The sequence below is a fragment of the Macaca nemestrina genome, chromosome 20 (assembly GCF_043159975.1).
Source record: "Macaca nemestrina isolate mMacNem1 chromosome 20, mMacNem.hap1, whole genome shotgun sequence".
Taxonomy (NCBI): domain Eukaryota; kingdom Metazoa; phylum Chordata; class Mammalia; order Primates; family Cercopithecidae; genus Macaca; species Macaca nemestrina.
In genome coordinates, this window is record NC_092144.1 from 51,328,241 (window position 1) to 51,353,990 (window position 25,750).

The 25,750-nt window shown below is 52.4% G+C and overlaps 1 protein-coding gene across 2 annotated transcripts in view; it reads right to left on the bottom strand.

Moving 5' to 3' along the window:
- Positions 1–25,750, bottom strand: part of LOC105495271 (POU class 2 homeobox 2) — a 108,980-nt gene that overhangs the window by 50,254 nt on the left and 32,976 nt on the right. For both annotated transcript variants that reach the window (XM_071088181.1, XM_071088180.1), the window contains exon 2: positions 20,871–20,931. The gene's annotated coding sequence lies outside the window, so the exon portion shown is untranslated. The remainder of the gene's footprint in view (positions 1–20,870; positions 20,932–25,750) is intronic.

The window sequence follows — 25,750 nt, forward strand, 5'->3', positions numbered from 1 at the left end:
CAGCAACCCATTTACTTCTCACTGTCATCTTATGAGGGAGAGACCATTATCATCCCCACTTTAAAGATGAAGAAGCTGAGGCCCACAGTCACACAATGAGGCTGGGGTGAACCCAGAGGCTTGCTGACCCCAAAGTTTGTGCTTCAGCTGCTGTGTTGAGCTCGCTGCTCCTCAACCTGGCTTGTGCAAGTCTCACTTAGACTGTAGATCCCCCAGGGTCCCTTGGCATCCACTGCCATGTGCTCACCAGGGTCTCCGAATGACCTGTGGGAGCAGGCGCCTGGCCCTGGGTCTTCCTCAACGAGGCTCCACTCTTGGCCCAGGAGCCCCCAGACCCACAGGCTTTCCACAACCCATGTGCACACTTTCTGTTCTCTAGCTCCCACTCGCCTAGCACCAACTCTGCAGGCTCAGAGGCCGCTGCTGTCACCCCAGCACAGGGAGCTGTCCAAAGGCTGAAAAGCAAGAGCCCATGGCCTTGGTCCATAGCCCTCCAGCCATGCTGCCCCCAGGACAAACCTAGTCCCCTTACTGTGGCCTCCAGGGCCCTACAGGACTTCCCCTCTGGCCACGGCAGTACCACACCCCAGACACACTGGAGGAAGCTAATTTTGTCCCCAGCATGGGGCCTTCAACCTTGCCAGCCCCTGTGAACGCTGTTCCCCACCTCCTCCCCTTCCTCTCATCCCTCAAGACTCCGCTCAAACGCCAATCCTCAGAGAAACCCTCCCTAGTCATGCTCCGCTCCATTCCCAGTTTTATTTCCTTCAGAGCACTCTGAAATTCAGTTGCTGCCTATTTGCTTTACTGTCTCTTTCACCCTCTAAAATGTAAGCTCTCTGAAGACAGGTGTCCTTTTCTGTCTTGTTCACTGTGGTATTCTTGGTGCTTTAACAGTGCCTGGCATATAGTTGATGCTTGAACCTTACTTGTTGAATGAATAAATCCTTCCAGGCACCCATGGTCCACAGAATAAAATCTAAGGCTGGCTCTCCAAACCCAAATGGATATGGTGCCTCTCAACCTCCTCAGCTATCTCACCCTCAGAGCTCACCTTTCTCCTCTGTTCAATAACTTGGGCTCCCTTATGTGTCCCATCCCTCATGCCTGCTTTGTCTGACACAAATTCTGTACACACCAGCCTCTGCTCAGATCTCCTCTCTCTGGAAGCCTTCCCTGACCTCAGTCTTGCCACAGCTCCAGGCAGCACCCCTGGGCTTTAGCACTAATGGTACTGCACTGAATCACCCCCAGTGAGGCTGTCCCTACAGACTGTGAGCTCCTTGATAACAGGGCTCAGTTTGACATGTTCTTGTAGACTCAGAGCCCAGCACTGGGCCTGCATTTAGCCAAGGCTCCAGGAATGTTTGTTGGGTAAGGACAACTGCCCTGCAGATGGTTAACCATCTATACAGGTGCACATAATGAATAGTTTGGGAGTCAATCAAACGAGGGTTTGGAATCTGGTTACTCCATTCACTTGCTGTGTGACCCTGGGCAAGTGACTTCCCTCTCTAAGCCTCAGGCTCCTCATCTGTGAAATGGAGGCAGTAACATTGGCTGACGGGAACTTAATTCACTTTTTTTTTTTTTTTTGAGACGGAGTCTTGCTCTTGTTGCCCAGGCTGGAGTACAATGGCACAATCTTGGCTCACTGCAACCTCTGCCTCCTGGGTTCAAGCGATTCTCCTGCCTCAGCCTCCCGAGTAGCTGGGATTACAGGCATGCACCACCACGCCTGGCTAATTTTGTATTTTTAGTAGAGATGGGGTTTCTCCATGTTGGTCAGGCTGGTCTCGAACTCCCAACCTCAAGTGATCCGCCTGCCTTGGCCTCCCGAAGTGCTGGGATTACAGGCAAGAGCCACCATGCCTGGCCAGGAACTTAATTAATCTTAAATACTTGCCACCATGCCCTAAGAACAAACATGTTCACTAACTACATCATGATTTGAGGTTGAGAAAAATAAGAAACAGTCTAGATGCCACCAATAGGACAGTGGCTAAGTAAATTATAATACATTCATACTCAGGAATACTTTGCAGTTATGAAAGAGAATGAGACTGATCTATGGGTGCGGACATGAAAAGTTCTCCAAGACACGGTTGAGTGAAAAAGCAAGTTGCAGAACAATTTATCCAATTTGATATCATTGATGTAAAACACATACATCTATTTTTAAAAACTATATCTTTTCTACGGGTGCACAAGTATTAAGCCAATGCAGAAAAAATGGTCTGGAAGGTAATTAATTATAACCTCTTCTGTAATAAATTCAGTTTTTGCTTGTTTGTTTGTTTGTTTTGAGATGGAGTCTCACTCTGTCGCCCAGGCTGGAGCGTAGTGGCGTGATCTCAGCTCACTGCAACCTCTGCCTCCCAGGTTCAAGGGATTCTCCTGCCTCAGCCTCCCGAATAGCTGGGATTACAGGCGCATGCCACCACACCTGGCTAATTTTTTGTATTTTCAGTAGAGATGGGGTTTCACCGTGTTAGCCAGGATGGTCTCAATTTCCTGACCTCGTGATCCTCCTGCCTCGGCCTCCCAAAGTGCTGGGATTCCAGGTGTGAACCACCATGCCCGGCCATCACTTTAGTTTTTATAATTAGATTGTACTTGTTTTTTGGTGGGGGGTTGGGGTTTGGGGGTTTTTTGTTTGTTTTTGTTTTTGAGACAGGGTCATCTCACTTTGTCAACCAGGCTGGAGTGCAGTGGTGCAATCTCAGCTCACTGCAACCGCCACCTCCCAGCAAGCAATCCTCTCACCTCAGCCTCCTGAGTAGCTGGGACTACAGGCACATGCTACCACACCCGGCTAATGTTTGTACTTTTTTGGTAGAGACAGGATTTCAACATGTTGCATGGGCTGGTCTTGAACTCCTGGGCTCAAGTGCTCCTCCTCCCTCAGCCTCCCTACCTGCTGGGGTTTCAGGCATGAGCCACTGTGCCTGGCCTGTACTCATTTTTTTTAATTATTAAAATTAGAACATATCAAATGATACACATGCAGAAAATCAAATAAATCATGATCCCAAAAGTGAGAATTGTAGTTACCTCCAGCAGGGAGGAAGCAGTATGTTTGGAAAGGGTCACACGGGGTGGGGTTTCTGGGTGCTCTTGACATCTCCACCCAAGTGGTGAATGCACAGATGTTCACTCGATCAAGATTCATTAAACTGGCCAGGTGTGGTGGCTCACGCCTGTAATGCCAGTACTTTGGGAGGCTGAGGCTGGGTCACTTGAAGCCAGGAGTTTGAGACCAGCCTGGCCAACATGGTGAAATCCTGTCTCTGCTAAAAATACAAAAAATTAGCTGGGTGTGGTGGTGCATGCCTGTAATCCCAGCTACTTGGGAGGCTGAGGCTTGAACCCGGGGGTCAGAGGTTGCAGTGAGCCGAGATCACACTGCTGCATTCCACCCTGGGCAACAGAGCAAGACTGCCTCAAAAAAAAAGAAAAAATTCATTAAACTGTACATTAACGTCTTGTCCAATGACTGTATGCTTCCTGTGGGCAGGGGCCGATCACTGCGATATCATGTTTCCCTATCCCCATTTCACTGCCCAGAAACAGACTTAATATAAGTTGTGTGTTCAGTAGGGAGCGCCCATCTTGGCAAGCGCTCAGAAGGGCCAAGGCCGCTGTCCAGGGTACTAACGACCCAAGCCTGGGAGGCCACAGAGATGGCCAGCAAAGCGAGCCGGCTTCAAGATGCCTCATTCTGAACGGCCCCTGCCTGCCTCAACTCCTCTCTCCCCACCCTCTTCACTCACTTCCTCCAAGCTGGCTGCCTTTCTGTTCCTGCAATCCACACTTGCACTTCTTCTTGCCTCAGGACTTTTGCTCTTGCCCTTCCTCCTGCCTGGTGCAGTCCTTCCCCAGGTGTTCCTATAGCTCATCGCCTTACTTATTCCAGAATTACACTTAAACACCCCCTCCACAGAGAGGCCTTTTGATATCCTGCCTCACATGGCACTTCTCATCACTATGTCCTCTACCAGGCTGCACTTTTTTCTAACACTTTTTGCTGTCTCACCTTCAAGCTTCATGTCACACGCTTGTTTATCACCTCTTTTCCCCCAACCTGAATGTTTATGCCAGCACAGGGAGCACGTGTGTCCCGTTATGTCTCATCCTGTCTTTTAGAAGGATCCCAGGTGCACAAAATTGGATTAATCATAATCCTTGGTTCATGGCATACTCCCGTCACTGGGCTGGACAGAGCCCTCTTTCTCTATCCATTCACTTATTGTTTTACTTCTTTTTAATAATGAGTTAATGTGAATCCACATTCACCATTCCGATTAGAACAATGATAATAATCATACTAGCCTGTGTCTGTCCTGTTCACTGCTGTGTCTCCAGCACCTGCAACCCAGGAGGTGTTTGGTATTGATTCGTTGAAGAAGAAGCTGACAAAGGGGCAATGACCTCCACACCCTGCAAAAGGGAGCTAATGGGAGCACCCGCCTGGCCTCACAAGGCAGAAGAAGGCAAAGGCCAGGTACTCCACTCAGCTCCCTGGTCCTCCCCTGGTGCTCCACTCCTGCTCAGCCTGGGCAACAGCCTCTTCCACACCATTCAGTTCCACATCTTTAGGGAGGGCCCACTGTTCCAGACCTTGTGCCAGGAGCTGGGGACACAGGGTGGCTCAGCTTGGCCATGCTCCTGGGGAGCTCTCAAGCCTCGATGCCCCAGGCCCCTAGACCATCCCACTATTCTACTAAGTAACAAGAGCAGCTACATGGCACCTGCTCTGTGCAGGCATGTGTTACGTGCATTCTTTGCATCATCTTTTGGCATCTTCCCAACAATCCACTAAAGCAGGGGCTGTTATTATCCGCCCCCTTTTCAGAGGAGCACCCCAAGGTGGGTCAGAGAGGGCAAAGAGTTGCCCAGAGTCAGTCATGGGCAGGCCGATTCCAGAGCCCAGCTCCCCTTGCCCCAGGCCTTGCTGTTACACTGATCACATGCGTGTTTCTCTTCCTCCAAAGTCTGTGAGGTCCTGTGTCTCTTGCCTCTCTGCAAAAGCAACTGAGGATGGCTGAAAAGGTGTCAAATTTGGAGTCACATAAATAGGTAGTTAGGTCCCAGCTGCAGGGCTAGGTGTGGCCTATGTGTCACTTGGCCCGTGTGTCACATTCCTAAGGGGATGAAATTAAAACAAGATGTGTATTTTCTACTTTATAGTTGAGTGACACTGACAGACCACACCACCTGTAAGATACTATGAATTTTGTTTTAATAAATCCTGAAATGATCTTATAAATATTAGTTAATGTGGTATTTTATTGTTGTCATTGATAAAAGCACAGGTCTGTAATTCCATTTCAGTATTCCTCCATCCTTAGTACACTAGGAGGCTCAAGAATTAGAAGTGGCCTTGGCCTCTTTCAGCCTCTGCAAAGACTTCTGAGTCCTAGCTGTGTGACTCTGAGCAAGCCACTCAACCTCTCTGTGCCTTTCTCAGAACTGTGTGGACCCTGAACAGCATCCACAGAGGGCCCTGCCTACAGAACGTGCTCTACATTGATTCAGGAGTTTAACTTAACAGAACTGTATTGGCCCAGATCACATGAGATACAGTGCCTGTCATCATTGACGCAAACTCTGAGCTCTGGACATTTGAAGGAAAGTGAGGGATCAAGGAGGAAGTCTAGGTTGTTGGTGTGACAACCATTTACTGAGATGGACACAAGCTCCTGGAGAAACTTGGAAAAGGGAATCAAGAGTCCTGCTTTAGGCCGGGCACAGTGACTCATGCCTGTAATCCCAACACTTTGGGAGGCCGAGGTGGGTGGATTGCTTGAGGTCAGGAGTCCAAGACCAGCCTTACCAACATAGTGAAACCCGTCTCTACTAAAAATACCAAAATTAGCTGGGCATGGTGGCACACACCTGTAATTCCAGCTACTCGGGAGGCTGAGGCAGGAGAATCACTTAAACCCGGGAGGTGGGGGTTGCAGTGAGCTAAGATTGTACCACTGCACTCCAGCCTGGGTGACAAAGCGAGACTCTGTCTAAAAAAAAAAAAGAGTTCGGCTTTAGACAAGTTAAAGAGAAGCCCTCCACCTACATTAATATTTAGAAGCATTTTCTCACTGAATCTTCTCAATACTCTACAAAAAAGCATCGTTAACATCCCCATTTTACAGAGGAAAACACTGATGCCTAGCAAAGTTAAATCATTTGGCTGGAGACACAGATGGAACTGAGATTGGCACCCAGGCAGTCGGACTCCAAAGTTCACATTGCCATCCACTGTTCTCTTCCTCTCCCTCAAACCCTTGCCCACTTTGTCCCATTGGCTCAGCAGGAAACACTGGACTTGGACCTGGGCTTCGCTGTCTGAGACATTTATGCGTCTCCCATCCCTGTCCCCAGTTACGGCCTTCTGCCAATATGAACCATTCACTGAGTGCCTTCACGTCACCTGCCCACCTTGAGTCACGACAACTCTGGGATGCAGATTGCACAATGCTCCCCAGCCCTACTTTGTGGGGCCCTAGCAGATTCTCCAAGCTCACACAGAAAGACCAGCTGTGAGAGGAGCCAACACCTTCAAATCTACTCGCTCCGTACACCTTACTCAGAGCTCACCTCCTCCATGAAGTCTCCTCAGGGAAGGCCCCTCATTCACATCTGTGCAAGATCCCCGTCTGGCAACAAACTTCTCAGTGCCAACCAGGCACTTTAGGGTTCACATGGAGAACACTAAATAGAAGCAATGCAGGCACCTGCCTCATGGAGGCTTCCCGCAGCCTCCTAGGGAAAAAGTAGCACCTGACCTGGTAAGAGGAAAAGCTCAGGTTTGGAAGGGTCAGACTCTCACTCTCTGCTCTCCACTTCTTCGAGCCTTGATATTGTCACCAATTCCAAAAGCAAAAGCTCTCTCTGGTTCCTCCACTCCTCCCACTGCAGTCCAGGCCACCACCACCCCTGGCCTGAGTGACTTCAGTGGTCTCCTCCCCGAAGGTATCCCTTCTTCCATGACTGTCTCAGATAGTCTCATCTCCCCCACCGGCCCCCAGAGAGGGTCCTTCTAAAACGTAATCAGGTGGTGTCACTCCCTTGCTTAAGATTCTCCAGGGGCTTCCCATGCATTTGGGAATAAAACTCAATCGCTTTAACCTGACCTATAAAGTCCTATGTCATCCCACCCCTGCTGACACCTCTCATCTCTTCCCCCATCACTCTCCTCTTTGCCTACCCTGCTCCAAGCCGTGCTGTCTCCTCTCTGTTCTTTAAACCACACTCTTTGCAACCCCAGGCCCTTTGCATGTGCCATTCCCTCTGCCTGGAACACTTCTCCTGTGTTCTTTGCCCCGTTAAATCCTACCCGTCTTTTAAGGTTTGGCTTAAATACCTTGCCCTCTCTCCTGGCTCCCTATTCTAGTCTATTCTTTGGGACAGACTTATCAGTTTCTGATTTTGTATTTGATTGATGTTTACACTGAAAGATCTGCATCTTCTCTAGTTGTCAACTCCATGAAAATACGCTGTGCTGGTTCTGCTTCCTGCTACATATTTAGTGCCCAACAAATGCCGGGCACATAGTGGGTGCTCAACAGACACGTGGAATGAATGAATTTAAATGGATCCTGCATAGGGACAAGCACCTGAGGCAGAGTACTTAAGTCTTCAAAGCCTCAGTTTCCACTTCTATAAAATCAAGATAATAATTCCTCCTTTAAAAGTTAGTGGTGAGGATCCAAATAGTCAATGAATATTGACAGTGCGTTGGGAAAAAGTGCTCTACAAATATAAAAGTTTAAAAGACCTGGAACCTAGAGGATGGGCAGGAGTCAGAGAGGAGAAGAACAACAGGAAGGGGCATGGCCATTTGTCAGGTGACACTGCGTTTTGTATTTCCCCTTTCCCTGACCCCTATGAGGTAGTAGTTATGACCCAGAGGAGGAAATAAGGCTCAGACACGAGGAGCCCCCTTCCCGGGGTGTCATGGTGGGTCCGGGGAAGAGCCGGGATTTGTACCCCTCACACCAAGGCAGGCAAGTTTCCCGAGCATCTCCAACAGAGCTTGACCCCTAGCAGTGGGCTGTTGACAAACATGAATGGAATCAATGCAGAGGGCCAGCCAGAATCAAAGTCCTGGCTCTGCCTCTCACTGTCTAGAGACCTTGGGCAAGTCACTTCCCTCCTCTGAGGCTCAATGTCCCCATCTGCAAAGTGGGAATAATGAAAATGCCTACAGCCTAGGGTGGTCGGAGGTCAGCAGGAGCACAGGTTGAGAGCCAGGCACACAGAAGGCAGTCCATAAGCAGCTGCCAGAATGGTTCCGCTTCCAGTGAGGGAACAGCATGAGCGAAGGATGATAAGAGGCTAGCGGTCAGTCAGAGAGGACTCACAGGAGGGGCAGCCGGAGCCAGATGGAAAGGAACTCCCAAATCTGTGCCCAGTTGCCTTCTCAAGGCAGGCAGTGGGAAACCTGTACATGTTCTGAACTCCAAAGAGCAGCCCCTGTCCAGGTGGCCCTTCCTCAGGCAGCCAGGGAGGTGGTGAAATGGTCATTGCAGGAGAAGCATCCCCTGATCTCTTGCCCCCTTCTTCATCCTTCACCCCCAAAGCCCTCACCTCTTTCCAGGTTTCCTGGCCTTGGCCCGAATCCTATACTCCTCAGCTGATCCTGCCAACCTCATCTCCAACCCAAGACCCACCCAGCCCTGGCCCAGCTGACGCCTAGTTCTTATGCTCACACCCTGGCCTTTCCCACATGGCCCAGAGGGACCTTTCTGTCTTCTATTAGGAAGGCCTTGTACTACTTGGAAAACTTTTGTTTGATGGTAATGCCAAAAAATTCATAACTGGTGAAAAGTAAGCACTGTTTCAGGCATAAGCAAGCACATAGCATGTGGGTAAATACGTGGGTCTGCAAACACCTTTGAAACACAAATGCCGATCTCCTATGTCAGAGGGATCTCTCTAACACAGAGATCCTCACTGCCCTCCGCAAACCAGGTAGCTGTGAGGCCAGAGGTGGGGAACTGTGAAAGCTGCACTAATGCAGAGCTTGTTGGTGTGAGGTGGAGGTGATTGGTCCTAGGTGAAGGAGAGAGGCTTGGAAAGGACACCCAGGGTCATCCTGAGATCCTCCTCCTCCTCCAAATGCCTCCATCTGTCAACTTCTCCTCAATTCAACCCAAAGATGTCTGAACCCCTCTGCTCCTCCCACTGTGCCTCCTACTCAGGACTTACTCCTCCCCAACCGGCCCGGCCCCGCCCCAGCCCATACTGTTGCACGGGTTCTTCCTCACTTGCTCCACAAATGTCCCTTGAACCCCATATGTGTGGCAAGCAATGTATCAGGGACCAGTGATGTCACAGCCCCTGCTCTGGGGAGCTGACAATGGACATGGACCCAGGCGTATTGAATCCACGCCCCATATTCCTTAAAGCATGACCCTGGTCGGGCCTCTCTCCCGCCCAGACCGAGAGGAAAAATCTCGGCACCCTAGACCTGCCCACGTCTGCAGCTTCACCTTCCCAAGACACCATGAGAAGGTGAGAAGAGGGGCAACCATGTTTCCCAGCGTGAAGATCCTGCCCTGAACTCCCTCCCTAGGATACAGAGGACCCTGGGCTTTCGAGGCAATATAATCCACAGGGGAGGCTGTAAACACCCTTGGAGCAGCTCGCTTTTCAGGGGAAACCAAGGCTCAGGGCCGGCATGACTTGAGCAAAGCCACACAGCTCGTCTGTGGCAGAGAGACAGGCCCCACCCCTCAGTTCCCAGTAGACTTGTTTGAACTCCCCTAGGCACTGACACTGCCAAGAGAAAGAAGAGGGGCTTAAGACCCTTTTTCTGCATGTTCTGCTGATGTTCCAAGGACCTGAGCCTCCGCTTCTTTCTATGGCTGTGGGAGGGGAGATGAACCAAGAGAGATGGGGCCAGACAAGGGATGTGGGGCGCAAGCAGGGTAGAAAAAGACAGAGTGAAAAGCATGCAGCAGGACAGAGAAAAGAGGGGTGCAGGGAAAGAGTAACTGGGGACTATCAAGGTAGAACAGAGAAGTATATGGAGGTTTTTAAATCCCTGGAGGGAGAGGCAGCAATAAAGGAAAGAGAGTCAGAGTGAAACAGAGAGACAGAGACAGGAAGATGCAGATAAAGAGGCAGAGACAGAGAACAGCAGAAAGAGAGACAAAGAAAACAGGAGAGAAAAGAAAAAGGGAGGGAGGGGAAAGAGCAAGCTGACATGGGGCCACCAGGGCCTTCTGTAAATTGCTTCCCAACACCCTCTCCTCTGCCCCTCACACTAGCAGTCCAGCAGGGTGTGTGGTGTCATCCCCATCCCTGAAGGGACTGCTCTGGGCAGAGCTGAGACTGATGCATGGGAAGGTGTCCAGCTCCCGGCCCTCTCTCTTCTCCTACACCCAGCTGCCTCCCAAAGAAAAGGGCCAAGTTCAGTGTGGAAGGAGCAGAGACAGGTCCTGGGGGACTGAGAGCTGAAGTGCTGTAACCAGGGGCAGAGGGGCTGCAGCCTGTCTCCCCTCTCCAGGCACTGGTCCCCACAGACACCCTACTGTTCTTGTCCCTTGCTGGCTGCTAAGGGACAGGCTTTGGCTATCCTGACTTTGGCCAATGCCTCCCTCAACCTGTGGCCATCGTCTCCCTGCCTGGCGACCCCAACACCCTCCCATACCTCCTCCTACCCATCCTTGTGCCCCCCAAGACCACCCATCCCGTGACCACCTTTCTGCTCCTCTGCAGGTTTGGGGTTAGGGAAGGGAGCACAGAGGCCTAGATGGGGGGTGGAGGGCTTGGTGGATTATTGAAGATGTGCGGGCACTGCAGCTGACATGGATGAGGAGGAAGAGGAGGGGGTCTTGGTGATGGACGATGCTGATCCTGCGGTGGGGGGAATGGCAGGGGAGGGGGTAGAGAGGGCTGGGGGAGGGGTGGTGAGAAAGCAGGTTGTGGGGGGGAGCAGGACCAGGCTCACATTTGGCATTCAGGGCAGCTGACAATAAAAATGCTTTATTGCCAAGAAACTGGATCGATCGGGGCTGGAGGGGGCCGGCAGGGGGGACGCGGAGGGCTCAGCGCAGAGGCCGGCGGCCGGCCTTCGCAGCGACCAGGGCCCGAGCCGCCCTCCCCCCTGCACCCCCCTCCCCGCCTCCTGCCCTTTCTCTCTCCTGCAGCCACCGCTTAGTTCTTATTATATTTTTTCTTATATATTTTTTCCCCCAGCTTCTCCTGCTCCTGTTTTTTTTTTTTTTTCTTTTAATTTTTTTTAAAACTCACTGCACTCCCAATGCCGCAGGCCGGGTGGGGGTGGGGTGGGGGCATCTGCCTGGGCCAGGCCCCTATCCACAGGGTGCCCAGAACTGCTGGCTCTGGGATGAGTCCCACTTTGCTTCTGTATCCCCCAATCCAACCAGGTTCCTCCTAGAGCCTGTCTTCTGTGGGTGCCCATCTCCCCCTGCCACCCCTCCTAGGGGCCTCCTTCCAACCTCAGAGCACCCACACACAAATATCCGTGGTGGGCTGAGGGCCCTGGCCAGGCCTTCCTCCCCTCCCCCCTACCTGGCCCCCTGCTCAGTCCTGGAGCCATTTGGCTGATGGTCAGAACTGTCCGTCAAGGGGGCTCTGAGCCCCTGGGGACCCAGATGGGAGGAGGGAGGGGGAGAGGTCGGGGGTCAGGCCACGTCCCCTCAGCTTGTCTGTTTCCCCTCCCCCTTCCTAACAAAGGGAGCATCGGCCTGATGCTGGCAGGATGGCCTGGTACTCAGGGAAGCGGGGAGGAGAGGGGCTGTGGGGATGGCCATGGGCAGAAGGCGGGGGTGGGGGCCGCCTGCCTCTCCTCTGCCCTCCCCTTCGGGTCAAGGCTAAGGTGATTCCTCAACCTCTCGGAGGCTGGGCTGGGAGGAGAGGAGGATCTGGACAGACAAAGAACTGGAGCCCTGGGGAGTTGGGGGCTGGGGGGACGCACCTGGGACCCGGGCAGTCCTGGCTGAGGGAGGGGCAACAGGCACCCCTCTGGCCCTGTGCTCACCCTCTGGATGGCCCTGCCTCCCATCTGCACCAATCCCTACGGATCTCAGAGCCATACAGACCTTCCAGCTCGGGCAGGGTCGGATGGGGGTGGGGGGAAACTGAGGCCCAGAGAGGCGAGACAGCCCAGGCCCAGGGTTCTCAGCGCTGTCCCAGAGTCTCGCCCCTCACTTCTCTTCCTACTAAGGGAAGACATCTTCCTTTCCTGCCGTTCCCCACCCAGGTCAGGGGAGGTTTGGTGGGGGCAGATGGTAGAAGGTTCTATGGAGAGGGAAGAGGAGGCTGAGGAAAAAATGCGGCTAAGTGTTCTCCTCTCTTAAGCCAGTGGGCAGGGGAGGAAGCCAGAAAAAATGTCTAAACGTGACCTCGAGCACTGGCCTGGCACAGCTGTGGGAAGAAACTTAACGTCCGTCGGAAAGGGCGGGAAACCAACATAGACAAGGTGCTCCTGAGTACCTGGCTCGTGGTGGCTGGGGAAGAAGCCTTCAGTTTTCCCCTTTGGGAAAATGTGGCCCATGGCCACAGGGAAGGAGGAGGATTCACACTCTGGTTGGTCACAATCCACCCATAACACTGCGTCAGGGCCTCCCATCCACAAAGCCCAACTGTGGGGCGCAAAGGGTAGCTGAGGCAATGAACAGCTGTGAGCCCCCATGCCCACAGGGATAAGGAGCCTCCAAAGAGACAGAAGGAAACAGGCAGATCTTCTGTACTTAAATTCTCCTATGAAGGCTGAGGTGGCTCTTGGCTGAGAGGGCCGCAGCCAAGAGGAAGAGGGGGAGGATAAGGCGGGCCTCTTTTGGAGGGGGTGGGATGGGCTCACACATGCCCCCACAGCCTGCCAAGAAGGCCCCAGATGGGCCAAGGACTATAGGGGTCCCGGCTGCCCTCCCCCAAACCTCCCCTCCCTTCTCTCCCTCTCTCTTTCTCGGCTGGCTATCGACCGGGGCTGTGACATGGTGGATCAATACGGCAGGGATATAAAGCCGGCTGGCTGGCTGCCTGCCTCTGCCTCTCTCTCTCTCCCTTGCTTGCCTTGCTTCCTTTTCCTGGAGCCGCACCCAGGTCCCCCACCATCATGTACCCCTTACCCAGGCCTCTGAGGGGCCAGGCACCCCCCACCACTCCCCTACAGCAGGAGAGCTTAGGGAGGCTGAGAGCTTGGACAGCCGGGAGAGGGGGTGAGTATGGGAGTGGGCAAGGAAGCAGATGGGGATGGGGGCCACAGTTTCAGGTAGGGGGCTGGGATAAATTGAGGGACAAGCCCCCTGGGAGAAAGCAGGCATCCCCTCAATTGGGAGCAGCTCAGGTAGATGGGGCCCTTTGAAGGTGTGTGACGGACAGAGCTCTGGGAGGTGGGCAAGGGGCACCTGCGGGTCCAGAGAGACACTGTCCTGAGTCCGTGAGGCAGGGGAAAGTCTGGGGGGTGCTGGAGTAGCCTACGGTGAATGGACGCAAAGAACAGTGGGGCGACCCCTCAGGCCAGCCTGCGCCTACCCACAGAGCTGCCGGCTGCCCCGCCTTTGGGTCCCTATGGGTAGAAGCTGCCTTGGCCTCACCCCAGGGTCTGGCCTGCACGTGTGTGGTGGGGGTGGGAGGCTTGTGTGGCTTCGGACAGGAGGTTCCAGCGAGAGGTCTGTGGTGTGCAAGCTGCCATGGACGCAGGGTGTGCATGTGTCCTCAGGCTCTGCTGGGAGACTCTGGGACTGCACATACCCAAGCGTCTTGGCCCTTGAGTCATGTCTGTGTGTGACCATGAGTTCATGGATGTGTCCCAGGAGCCCTGGGTGGCTGTGTATGCACTTCCATGAGTGTTTCCTTGACCCTGGGTATCCCTACGTCTCTGTCTGTCCCTTGGGGATGTATCCCAGGAGCACCTCAGGGATCTGTCTCCTCTGTCCCCAGTTAATGGGGTAGCTGTGTGTTCCCATGTGCTCTTGGAAGCCTGTGTGTGTTGGCGTGCACGTGCCCCTGCCAGAGTGTGTCTGAGCACCGATGCTGCTATGCGCGAGCCTCCATGGGTCCCGTGTGGACCCGTGCCTGTGCCTGTGGGCAGCTGTGTGTGCTTCAGGGATCTGCGCGGTGGTCTCTGTGTGTACTGGAAGCGCATTCTCCTCATGAATGTCGGAGAGTCCATGTGGTTTCTCTGTGTGTCTATGTGATGTTGTGTGTCCCTGTGTGCCGATGGTCGACTGTGTTTCCACAAGTGGGCTGGAGGCTCTGGGTGTGTCCCTGTGTGTGTCATGGTGACTCGGTGTACATGGCAGGGTGTGTGTGTGTAGAGGCTACAACTCTGAGTCTCTGAGTGGGGGAGGGTGGCGAGGCAGCAGGGGCTGCCACGGAGACACTGGCTAGCCTGTTTTATCACTACATCATCTCCAAATCCCAATGTCAGGGCCTGCCTGCCTTCTTTCCCTTCCCTGCCAGAGACCCCAGACCCCTGCCAGGATGGGCCCAGGCCCCCACCCCCCCACACCTTGGGCAGGCTGTAGCTCTGCTCCTCAACACCTCTGCTTTGGTGGATGCCACCTCAACTCCACCAAGCGACCTCCGTCCCTCCCAACCCCCCCAGCGCCACCCGCTCCCCCCGCCCTCCCCCCACCACAAGTCCAGTCCAACCCAGACAAAAGCAATTACTCCAGAGGTAGGATGTGAGTGTGGGTGTTAGAAACAGGAAAAAAAGGGGGGGCAGGGAGGGGGAGCGAGAGAGACACACACAGAGGCAGGGATGGACAGCCAGAGACCCCGAGAGACGACAAGAGAAAGAGAATGGCAGAGTGAGAGACAGAGGGACACACAGAGAGACGCACAGAGAAGCAGAGACAGAAGATGAAAGAGACTAGAAGGGACACAGACACCAAAACCAGGAGGCAAAGGCAGAGAAAAAGAGCAGAGGAAGGGCAAAGGCAGAGAGCACGACAGAGAGACACAGAGACAGAGACTGGAGAGACAGAGAGAGAAACAGAGAAAGAGCACACAACAGAGCGGAAAACCCAGTGATGGAGCCACACAGAGAGAAGACGCAGATAAAGAGAGAACGGGGGCCAGAGGCAGGGAGAACTAGAAAGGGGGCAATGCACAGAGAGGAACAGAAAGGCTGAGTGAAAGTGAGAGACAGAAAGGAGACCAGAGAGATAAAAGGCAGACGGCAGATAGTGGTGGAGGGGAGTTGGTAACGCACTAGAGACTCTGAGATGGCAAAGCTAGAGAGAAGCTGAAAGGGGACCATGTCCAAAGTGACCTCTCTCTCTCTCTCTCTCTCTCTCTCTCTCTCTCTCTCTCACACACACACACACACACACACACACACACACACACACACATACACATACCCCTTTCTCCCCATTCCCCAGGCCAGAAGTCAGGGATGCTCAAGCCTTTTCCATGTTCCTCTGAGTCCCTGTGAGCCAGGGTGGGGAGGGGACAGGATGAATGGACAGGGATGATCTCAAGTAGCTTCAGGGACCAGCCAGAGCCAACTGGGACCTGATCACAGGGGCAGAGAGAGCAGTACATTCCTCCTTACCACACACCACCACCTCACCCTCCACACACAGTCCACACACACCAGAGCCTTGGCCAATTTCCTCGTACTCTGCCAGGCATGGCCAGCTTGGGGGGTAGGGGCCAGGTGTGAGGTCCTTCCTTCCTGCCCCACAGTCCTGCCCACCTGCCTCAGCTGCAGCTGCCCCGAACTGTTTTTTTCTTTCTTATTGTCCCCTGCCTTCATCCCAGCTGCCTTCATCTTTCTCTGACGCACTCTCACTCACTCAGCTCACAAGCACGCTCCCTCTTTCTCTCTGTTCCTTTCTGTCTCTGAGTCCCTCACTCTGCTTTCCTGCCTCTGACTTTTCTGCTGTTCCCTCTTCCTCTTTGCTCCTCTCCATTGTTCCATTCCCCTCTCTGTGTTTCTCTGTGCTTGCTCTCTGGGTCTTCCTCTCCCTCCACTCCCATCTGGTGTATTCTGGATTCCCCTTTCTTAGACAATCCCTCTGGCCCTCCTATCCACCTCATCCCCAAGAAAAGCAAGGTTGGGCACAGTGGTCCTAGCCTGTAGTCCCAGCTACATGGGAGGCTGGGGCAGGAGGATTGCTTGAGAGTCTGAGAAACGCAAAGGTGGATCATTGTGTAAAGGACCTCAAGCTGTCCTGGAGTGCCAGGAGTGGGTAAATACTTCCTTTCTTGTTTTTCCCTCAATCACCTTTTTTCCTCCTCTCTTTCCTCCCCTGCCTCGTACCCATACCAGGCCCGATCTCTGGATCTCCCCAATCTCCAGATCTCAGTGTGGCTCTCTCTGGAGACAAAAGCTAAGACTCAGCCCATAGGCAACACTCAACACAGAGATCCAGCTCAGAGAAAAAGGAGGTGACCAGGGAGGAATGGAGAGGCCAAGACCTATAATGAAGACCGAGAAAAAGAAGAAAGATGATGCTGGGGCTGGAGCCAAAGGGAGAGGAAGAGGAAAGGAAGGAAAGCCAGGAGCAGAGACCCGGTAGGGCAGCGTGAGCCCAACAACTGCAGGGTGGGGGTGGGGCACGCATCAAGATTTCTAACAAGCACAGCTGAAAACATCCAGGGCTGTTCTCTGAGGCCTTCTCTCTGCCTACCAGCCCTCACCAATGCTTCGAAGAGCCCCGAGGAATGTCTCTCTATTTGAAGTCAGAGCCAAGTGCCTGCTCTCGGCACCTGGGGCTCCATGCTTACTAGGATGGTGGCTACTTGACCTTCATTTGCTGTGGGACTGTCAGGGATTCCAGGGACCCACTGGTCCCCGAACTAGCTCAGAGATGCAAGCCATTTTTACCTCCTACGCATCTACAATCCCCACCCCATGGCTGACAAATATTCCCAGTCCACAGCTGTCTCCACCCACCCAGTGACAGAGCACAGGCAGCCAAAAGGATCAAGCAATCTCTTGCCACCTCCCAGCACCCCAGAGTGGTAAACAGACCCTCACATCTGGACTCCACATCCAGCGAGTAGTGCCCCTGCCCACTACCCAGATCACACAGCTGCCATTTACAGACCACCCTATGGGTCCCACCCCACAGTCATAGCCCACCAGCATCCCAGAGCGGCCTCTACACTGAAGCTCTGTCCCAGCCCAGTCATCCTTCAAGCCACATCTGGAACAGCACACACCCTATTCCCCTAGCCAAAGCTCCCAGGGGTGCAATTCAGAAGGAGGCAGACTGGGCCTGGGGCATGCGGACAAGTCCCTGACGTCACCCCCTGGCTTCTTCGGCTTGTCTGCGGAACCTGAACTGCCCTTAAGGCCTGCGCCTCCGACCCCAGGGCAGCCCCCTGCCACACCTACACTCTTGGCCGTGGGAGAATGTCCTCATGTGCGGCTAAACATCCTCCTCATGCAGCCCTGAGTTCTGTTCCTTCCACATCACCTCACCAGCCCAGGATGAAAGCCGCTCACCTAGAGCGAAGCTTCTGCTTCCGAGGCATTCAGGACTCCCCTTGGGGTGTGCCAGCACCCTGGGGCACATCCCTGCTGCTTATGTCTGAGTTACCTCTGTAGCCCTGGGACCACTCCACATTGAAGTCCGTTGTGTCTTTTTATGGAAGGATGGAAGGACAGAAGGGAAGGAGAGACAAAGTGGTACCACAGCCCTGCTCCTGCCCTGGCACTTGGAGGGCACCAGATGCCCAGGGGACTGTAGCTGGCTGTGAGGACTCTGAGGCCAGGTCAGCATCCACAGTCCCCAATAGTGAGTAGGAACCCAGTCAGTCCACACCTCTTCCCATCCACCCGAAACATAATTTAGCCCTCGGCTTCTCCTTACCTTTCAGGAGTTCTCTCCTTACCCCCAAAGACTTCCTGAGGACCCCCTAGGCTGACCAGTCTATCCCTCTCTCCCCTAACCCAGCATCCTGCAGTCCCCTGGTTCAGGTTGGTGGTGTCTGTGCCTGAGCCCCCACCAGCCTGAAAGCCCCTCAAAGGCCACATGGGTCTCCCGCCTCTCTGCATCTCCAGATGGTGGCACGAGGCCTAGTACACAAGGAATCCCAGAAAATGTTGGTTGAAGGAATAAATGGATGGATCTGCGCTGATGTGTCTGTTTGCTCACTTATTTATTCATTCAACTCACGCTTGCTGAGCACTTACACTGTGCCAGGGACTGAGTGTAGACAGACGTGTTAGACAAACAGAGAGGTCCTTTTGCCCAGTGGCTTCTGGGGGCAGACATTAAACATACAGAATATAATCAGATATGGTGATAGTGCTCAGGAGGGAAAAGGAGGCGTCATCCGGCCCAGGGGTCAGGAAAGGCCCTCAGAGTTGAGGAGCCTTAGATGGAGAGCTGAGGAGGTAGAGAAGTAAAGTCAACCCAGAGTGAAGAGAAGGCCCTGGCATGGGTGGGAAGAGATTTGGAGGAAGGGCCAGAAGGGAGAGGAGGAGGGGGAGTCACATGGGAGTGCGGGCAGCAGAGGCAACCACGACCCCAGGGCTGGGAGGGGATCTCTCGCTCATCCTAGAGCTCCAGCTTCCACACAGAGCATTGAGGGCCTCCAGACATGTTTGGGGCATCACTCACCTTCCAAGTGTGGCTATAAAGGAAAGACAGAGCAGGTGGGGGCGATGTTTATTGTAGTTGTTTCGTAACAAAACTATACACCTAAAAGAGTATGGCTTCCTTCAAAGATGTCTCCTCAGGAGGCTGAACTTTTTCTTGAACCATCTGATATTTTGGCAACAGCCTTCAAGGCCAGTTTACAAACTCCATCAGCAAAGCGTCTCTCTAGTGTATAACTGTCTCCAGTTTCTACTGAAAGACCAACAAGTGGCCCCAGTATTATCATTGCTAAATTCATCAGAGCTGCTGCTAAATCAGACTTCAGGTGGTGTCTGAAATCAAATTCACTCCCAAAGTACAAAAATTTGCCGCACTGTGGAGATACCAAAAACTAGGGTGGGTTTTGGTGAGGTAAAAGAATGAGAGTTTTAAGGTCAGGCAAACCCAGGTTCAAATTCTGACTCTACTGCTTACATGTTGGGTGGCCTTAGGCAAGTTGCCTTCACGCTCTGTGCCTCAGTTTCTTTCTCTTGTAACAGGTGCCAACGCCCACTTCACAGGGTTGCAGTGAGGATTAAAAGCAAAGTGCCCAAAACAGGCCCTCGCACAAAGGTGGCCTCTAATAAATATCAGTTTCCTCACTGGAATGTACCGGCCCTGTTACTAGTTACCAATCAGTCACCCACATGTCCGTGAAATCACGGATATTTAATGAACACCTATTTGAAGACAAATAACTGAAATCATAGACCTAACTGTAACCTCTACCAACTGGAAACATAATTAAACCCCTCTGTTACTTCAGCCTAACTTTCAGACATTCCTCAAAGCCAGTCTCTAGCTCCCAAACTAATTCTGCAACCTGGAAACTCCTTGACTCTCTTTTCAAGGATGTGAGGATTCCTGGAAAAGCTGCAACTTCAGTTCCCTGGAGAAAGCACACTAGAGAAATGACACATCCTGGAACGAATACTCTCAGCGATAACAGGGGTCCATGAATGAGCTTCAGGGGGTCTGTGATCATCCCAAAGTGTAGCACAACTGGGTATATGTAGGGATGTGTTTTCCTAGGAGAAGCTCTATACTGTTGCGAAACTTGGTATCTATGGGCCAAAGGTTGCCTGAAACATGTGGTTTGGACCACAAGGAGATTTTGGAAGTTTTGCATTAGTTGCCAACATTTAAAGGTTGGAAGACTTCACACACAAGTCTGGGATTCTGGCTTCTTTTGAAAAATCAGAAACCCTGGCAAGTCAAGGTTGCATCTGTGCATGAGAACAGTCAGAGGAGCTAAAAAGCAGTCCCCCACCTCATGCATTTTTCAGTCCATCACAGTCCCTACAATACTGGGTTGTAAACCCTGGGCTACAGCTTCCATCTGCTTCTTAAAATAGGTCTGTGATTCCTGGTACAGCAGAGGACTCCTGGGTAGGAGTCCTTCAAGGGCACCCAGAGGCCTCCCCAGGGTCCTGAGACCTGTGGGTTAAACTTCTCTGGTGGGAACAGGGGTGGCAGAAGAGGGCTGTCCCACCCCAGAAGACCTGTCCACCCTCCTCCCTAGATGCTCATTGCCAAGACCTCACCAAGCCAGCTGGAGCAAACACCAGGGCAAATGGCCAGAGCTCCTGCTTCCCACAGAGGTGAGCAGCAGAACTACGGCTTCTACCTGGGAGTCTCAGTAGGCTTCAGGGAGGGGCTTCATAAAATCTTCTTTGTTCAGGGGAACGCTTCCAGCCATATTTTGAGCTCCCACTTCTCCAGCTACACGATTCCAGTGAATAAGTACTTTCATCTTCACGCCACCTCCATGTGGCAAATGCTATTAATTACCTTCCTTTGACATATGGGGAAACTGAGCCATGCCCAGGATCACTCAGCCACCTGTTCTTCTTCCTCTATCTCCTTTTGCTCTCAGGATGGCACTTCAGGTGGGTTCTATTAGTATTCCTACTTACAGATAAGGAAATGGAGGCTCCAACTTTCCCAAGTCCCGCGAAGTCAGGAAAAGAGATTCGAACATAGGTGTGTTTGACCCCAAAGCTGTGATCTGAGCCACCGAGTTACCCCTATCTCTCTCCTACTGAGCCCTAACACTCATCAGCAGAAACACCCACAGTTACCAACACCAAGAACCACTGGTTTGGCCCGAAAGCCACAGGATGCGTGGAGGGTGAAAACAGAGCAGTCACATTCTAACCTCTGGGTGGGCAGAGTGGAGAAGAGCAGCAACACACCCAGGGTGAGTCCAGAGACGAGAATGGGAAAGCAGAGACTTCTGTGAGAAAACAGAAGGTGCATCAATAAGCAAAACTCTGAGGCCGTGGTCCTTACCTCTTGGGCAGACGCAGCGAAGCTAATACATTCAGGCCACCAACCCGGTCCAGTCGAGAACCTGGAGAGAGAGGAGAATGCAGTCAACATCCTGGAGAATTCGTCTCATCCTCATGCGGGATTCCGCATTCCTCCAGTGGAGGAACCCTCCTCCTGTCACATCATCAGGAGCTGCAGTTGGCGAACTGTGGAGTCAGGTGCCTGGGACTCAGGTCCAGTGAGCCACTTGTTGCCTTCAGTGGTCACTTCTGGCATCTGAGTCTCAGTGTCCCCATCTCATAGATGGGCATACTGGTACCTGCCACTGTGGAACATCGTTTTTCCCATCAGACTGGAAGCTTCTTAAAGTGCAGGGACTGTGTCTTGTAGCTTTTGTGTTTGGCAGAGGGCCTGGCAAATTTGAGATGCTCAATTAGTGCATAACGGATGACAGAGTGAATGGGTGGGTGGATGGAGGAATTAATTGATTAAACTGTGTATCTCAAAGGACTGCTAGGAGGATAAAATGAGACAGAAATTTGAAAGGGTTACTCATTATTAAGTTCCTCTGTGCTGTGGGGAGATTAAAAATAAAAGTCATAATGATATTTCTGACTTGTACATTTGTCCATTCATTTGTGCATTTAGTTCATCAACAAATATCGAGGCTTCTCTGGCTCTGAATCAAGGGTGGCAGGGGACAGAGATGAATTAGACAAGGTCTCTGTTCTATTATGGGGCTCACAGGCAAGTTGAGGAGACAGAAGGAAGAGCCAATGCCAACACGCTGGAATAAGCAGAGGGTGCTGCGGGCATCCTGGGTGAGATCACAGAAGACTTAGGGAGGAAATAACACCCAAGCCAAACCTGGAAGACAAATTTTAGTCAGAGAAAGAACCAAGTGCAAGGAACGAGAATGCCAGGACTTTGCCTGTCCAGGGTTCAGTAAGAGAACTGGGGACAGACGAGGCTTCTAGATTGCAGGGGCTGCTCCTTGCAGGGCCTCAAGTGCCTGGTCCAAGCAGCCAGGGCTTCGTTGGAGAGGGAGAGGGAGACAGATACAATCCAGTTTGCCTTTGGAAAGGTCCTTCTACCTCCTGTGTACAAGATGGAGAGAACAGAGAGGTAGGCAAGAGGTCAGGAGGCCCATCCCCAAAGAGGGTTTGCTGAGCCTCTCCACAGCCCTGCAGGAAGGAGGAGTGAGGAATTAAGGGAGGCACCAGAGTTCAAGAGGTGGAGGAGGACAGAGAAAAAGATGGACTGAGAAGGAAGGGGAGAGAGAAAGAGAAGAGATGGGGAGACATAGACAGAGAGGAATGAAAGAAGCTGGGGCACAGAGACCAGGGAAAAGCCCAAACAAGAAGCAAAAGGGGAGTAAAAAGGGCCAAGGGTCTCCCCACTTCCTCTTCCATCTGTCCTGTCTCTCCCTGGGCCTTCATCTTCAGGGGCAGAAGGGGACCAGAACCCCTGGGCCCTGGAGGGAGGGAGGAGCTGGGGTTGCTCCCCGCCCAGGGGCTGCTTCCCCCCAGCCCCCGCCCTGGAGCTAATCAGCGGCTGTCATCTCCACGGTGAGGTCTTGGTTAAGGAGATTTAGGGCCGGGATCAATAGGAAATTTAAAAATCGATGCAGCGCGCAGGGCAAAATCGATGGCGTTTAATCGCCTTGCCGATTCCCAGTCAAAACAATTAGCCGCGCTGAGTGTTGAACACGGTGGCGACACGGCATTAACCGTCAATATTGGTGTAAGTGATGGTGGGTGGGGCGGGTGAGGGAATCCCCAGGCCTCGGGGGGGCCAGAGTCAGACAGCGCCTTAGGGCTGGGGTCTTCCCCCAGGCAGTACCCCCACCTTGGGCTTCCCTGCAGCAGGGCCCACACTTCAGTCTCCCTGCCCTCTGCTACCCGGGGCTGTGAAGCTCATAGGCAGCACCATCCCTGGCATATCTGCTTCCAACTCTCATCCCATCTCCCGGGTTCCCAAACCCCAATATGCCCTCTGACAGAGGGGAGAGGACCCCTCTCCCAAGCACACAACACCTCCAAGTAGAGAGACAGTCCATAGGATCTGGGAGCTGTATTCCCAGCAGTGCCTTAAGACTGGGAGCTATTTACAAGATGTCTTCTCCCATTGTACAGATGGGGACTCTGAGGAACAGAGAGGGGCAGCAGCTGGCCCACAGTTAGCAGGCACAGGAAGAGGGGGAGCCAGAATTTGAACCTGATGTGTCTGACTCCAAAGCCTACATTTCCTGCAGCTGTGCCACATAAAGGGTAGATTCCAGTGTTCACAGAAGGAAAGCAAGCTCAGGGTTTGGTCCTGGCCCAAGTCTCCTCTCAGCTGGTGTATATAATGGTTTGCCGTGTCCTGGGGTCAATTTGCCACGTACGTGGCAGACTGTGAGCTCCTTGAGGGCAGGGCAGGGCCTGGCTCCTTTGGGGGTCCGAAGCATTGCCCAGCACAGGGAGTGGTCCCAAGCTAGGGCTTGGGACAGGCCTAAGAATGATGATGCCACTTGCCCCCACAGACACAGAATACCCATATACAACCCCACTGATGGACAGATGGAAACACTGGCACTCACAGACACATCGGTACTGGCATTTCCTGAGTGCTGGTCATGCACCAGGGTTGGGTCATTGCTCTGCAGGTGTGATCTCTCGGCATCTCACATTTGTTCGGTGAGTGTCATCCCATGACACTGCTGTGAAAAATGGAGGCTCAGAGAGGTAAAGTCACTTGCTCAAGGTCACACAGCCAAGTGGGGACAGCTCTATCTGATTGGACTCCGAGGAGCAGGGGACATACAGCAAACAAGATCTAATGACTCTGAGTAAGAGAGGTGGATGCAAGGAGAAGGTATGGGAACTGGGTACCTGAACAGAGGACCAGGAATGGCCCACAAAGGGCCATGGGGCTCCCGGTTCTGGGGTGCTGTGTTGGGAGAGCAGAGGCTTCTGTGGCCACCTGCTCCCTGGAGCAGAAGAACAGGAGGGAGTGTGTGGGCAGGGGAGGAGGCCCACAAGATGAGCCAGGGATTGATCTGACAAGGTCCTAATCAAATGGTCAATATCGCTGACCTGACCACTTAACCTATTGATAAGCTGGCAAGGATGGAGCAGGCGATGAGTGGGCTCAAGGAGGGGGGCAGCGGAAGGATGAGGGAAGCCTGAGTGGGCAGGACTGAGGCCAGCATCGCACCTGGTTCTGGGGCCTGGAAGAGGGTGGTCTCCTCCTCAAGGGCCCCTGCCTCCCCTCTGACACGTCACATGTCTTATGTCTTGGGGGCTTCCTCTACCCAGGCTTCTCTCTCCTCTCAGGGTCCCTCAGACCCTCCCTGAGGGAGGCCAGGGACTGTTGCTGGCACCCAAGCGGTCCCCAGCCCCCCTCTGACTGTGCCTTAGCTTTTCACACATGTGAGAGGCTTCACATTCGAGACTCAATGTCTTCATCTGTTAACTGGGGATAATTATATTATAATTATAATTCATCTGTTAACTGGGGATAATTATAAAACCAACCTAGATATCCTATGAGTGGGGACTGGTACAATAAATGATGGTATAGTGGCCATACAAAGAAGGACTGCAGAGTTGTTGAAAACATGGTTGAAATAAATTTTTTTTTACACTCCTCTCAGCTCACACCATGAAATAAAATTATTGACAAGGAAACTGTGTTCATAATCTGTTGTTAGGAAGAGGAAAAGGCAAGTTATAAGCAAGTAGGTAGCATATCATTCCGTTTTTACAAAATACACATACAGATGGTTCCCCTCACCAAAAATAAATAAATTTGGAACAGAAATCAGAATTCTGAGTTTGGACCAGTCTGGCCAACATGGTGAAACCCATCTCTACTAAAAATACAAAAATTAGCCAGGTGTGGTGGCGGGCGCCTGTAATCCCAGCTACTCAGGAGGTTGAGGCAGGAGAATCTCTTGAACCCAGGAGGTAGAGGTTGCAGTGAGCTGAGATCGTACCACTGTACTCCAGCCTGGGCGACAGAGTGACACTCTGTCTCAGAAAAAAAAAAAAAAAAAAAAAGGCCAGGCACAGTGGCTCATGCCTGTAATCCCAACACTTTGGGAGGCCAAGGCAGGCGGATCACCTGAGGTCAGGAGTTCGAAACCCCATCTCTACTAAAGATATAAAAAAATAGCTAGACGTGGTGGCAGACACCTGTAATCCCTGCTACTCAGGAGGCTGAGGCAGGAGAATCGCTTGAACCTGGGAGGCAGAGGTTGCAGTGAGCTGAGATCATGCCATTGCACTTCAGCTCGGGTGACAGTGTGAGCCTCTGTCTCAAAAAAAAAAAAAATCTGAGTTTGGGTACCAGGTATCTAAATTTTAATAAATTCTTTGGGTAAAGTCATAGGCATAATCCCCTTTGTGGGGGGGCGGGGAAGCTATCTAGGACAGACAGTCAGGGTGCAATGGTTCATGTCTGTAATCCTAGCCCTTTAGGAAGCCAAGGTGGGCGGACTTGAGCCCAGGAGTCCAAGACCAGCCTGGGCAGCATAGCAAGACTCCATCGCTACAAAAAAAAATACAAAAATTAGCTGGGTGTGGTGGCATGTACCTATAGTCTCAGCTACTCGGGAGGCTGAGGTGGGAGGATCGCTTAAACCTCAGAGGTAGAGGTTGCAGTGAGCCGAGATCTCTCCACTGCACTCCAGCCTGGGTGACAGGCTATCTCAAAAAAAAAAAAAAAAAAAAAAAAAAAAAAAAAAAAAGACAGCAAAAGGTAATGTCCTTTTTGTTGTTCGTTTAACTGGATTATCATGGTCATTTTCTTCTCATCTCATTGAATTTCTGTGTTTTCTGTTATTTCTACAATGAACATCGTTCACATCGTTTGTTCACATCGTTCACATTGTTTGTCTGTAATTGGTAGACTGTGGC